Below are 2,559 nucleotides of genomic sequence, written 5' to 3' on the forward strand. Positions count from 1 at the left end.
GCATGTAAGGCATTAATCCACTAAAATAGCGAGACTGTCGTATGATGTATGTAGGGCATTAACATACTAAATATAGCGAGACTGTCGTATGAATGTATGTAGGGATTAATCCATACTAAATATAGCGAGACTGTCGTATGAATGTATGTAGGGCATTAATCCATACTAAATATAGCGAGACGGTCGTATGAATGTATGTACGGCGTTAATCCATACTAAATATAGCGAGACTGTCGTATGAATGCATGTAAGGCATTAATCCATACTAAATAAAGCGAGACTGTCGTATGAATGTATGTAGGGCATTAATCCATACTAAATAAAGCGAGACTGTCGTATGAATGTATGTAGGGCATTATCCATACTAAATATGCGAATCTGTCGTATGAAGTGATGTAGGGCATTAATCCATACTAATAAAGCGAGACTGTCGTATGAATGTATGTAGGGCATTATCCATACTAAATATAGCGAGACTGTCGTATGAATGTATGTAGGGCATTAATCCATACTAAATATAGCGAATCTGTCGTATGAATGCATGTAAGGCATTAATCCATACTAATAAAGAGAACTGTCGTATGAATGTATGTAGGGCTATAATCCATACTAAATATACCGAATCTGTCGTATGAATGTAGTAGGAAATAATCCATACTAAATATAGCGAATGTCGTATGAATGTATGTAAGGCATTAATCCATACTAAATATAGCGAGACTGTCGTATGAATGTATGTAGGCATTTATCCATACTAGATACATGTATAGCGAATCTGTCGTATGAATGTATGTACGGCATTTATCCATACTAATATAGCGAGTCTGTCGTATGAATGTATGAAAGCATTAATTTATACTTAATATAGCGATCTGTCATATGAATGTATGTAAGGCATTAATCCATACTAAATACATGTATAGCCAGTCTGTCTACATGAATGTATGAAGGCATTAATCCATACTAAGTACATGTATGCCTTCTGTCACATGAATGTATGAAGGCATTAATCCATACTAGGTACATGTTACCAGTCTGTCACATGAATGTATGAAGGCATTAATCCATACTAAGTACATGTATAGCCAGTCTGTCACATGAATGTATGAAGGCATTAATCCATACTAAGTACATGATAGCCAGTCTGTCACATGAATGTATGAAGGCATTAATCCATATACTAAATATAGCGAGACTGTCTATGAATGTATGTAAGGCATTTATCCATCTAAATACATGTATAGCGAGTCTGTCGTATGAATTTATGTAAGGCATTTATCCATACCATACTAGATATAGCGAGTCTGTCGTATGAAATTATGTAAGGCATTTATCCATACCATACTAGATATAGCGAGTCTGTCGTTTGAATTTATGTAAGGCATTTATCCATACCAAACTAGATATAGCGAGTATGTCGTATGAATTTATGTAAGCATTTATCCATACCATACCAGATATAGCGAGTCTTCGTATGAATTTATGTAAGGCATTTATCCATACCATACTAGATATAGCGAGTTCGTCGTTGAATTTATGCAAGGCATTTATCCATACCATACTAGATATAGCGAGTCTGTCGTATGAATGTATGTAAGGCATTTATCCATCTAATATAGCGAGTCTGTCGTATGAATGTATGTAAGGCATTTATCCATACCATACTAGAAATGCGAGTCTGTCGTATGAATGTATGTAAGGCATTTATTCATTCTAGAAATAGCGAGTCTGTCGTATGAATGTATGTTAGCATTTATTCATTCTAGAAATAGCGAGTCTGTCGAATGAATGTATGTAAGGCAAACATATGTAATGGAACTAGCAAATATATCCTATGCATGTTTTTGGTAACTCAATGTTTAATGGTTTAGGCATTTAATCACAACATTTATTAATACTATGTATATGTGTTAGAAATATATAAATATTCATTGTTAAAGTCTTTATCTAAGTTATGAATGTTTGTCTGAATGAGGCATACTAGTAATTCAATAACGAATATAGTGTTTTAGTTGTAATGAATTAATCGCAAAACCATAACTCTCTGTGATGGAATCACGTTTCTACATAAAGTGTATGCATGTGTGTGCAATGCATGACGGATGATAATATATATGATGCCGCAACGAAGGAAGTGATTGTTTGGCGATGGTTAGCCATAAAAGATTCATTCAGACAATAAAACAGTCATATTAGTGATTCAAAGTAGTAGTATGCCAAAAAGACACATGCTGCGCTAGCGTCGCACGTTATAAATGATTACCAAACTGTAATGCTAACGCTAAGTTTAAAGAGAGTACATGTAGGTCCTACCTGCATACTGCCCGTATCTGGAGCTCCACCACCCCTGGTCGCCGCTTCTTCTGCTATTACGGCGCAGGAAACTGAAGAGGGCGTGGTCCCGTGACTTTTCAATGTCACACTGTAAACACAACACAACATGCGTGCAGAACACAACAGTGCAGAAAACAGCATTAGAAAACGTGCTAGTAATGTGGACATCATCCAAACAATCAAACAACATGCATGTGTTGAGCACCTGACACAAACGGGGGGGGA

This window comes from Mya arenaria, chromosome 17, assembly GCF_026914265.1.
Source record: "Mya arenaria isolate MELC-2E11 chromosome 17, ASM2691426v1".
Lineage (NCBI taxonomy): Eukaryota > Metazoa > Mollusca > Bivalvia > Myida > Myidae > Mya > Mya arenaria.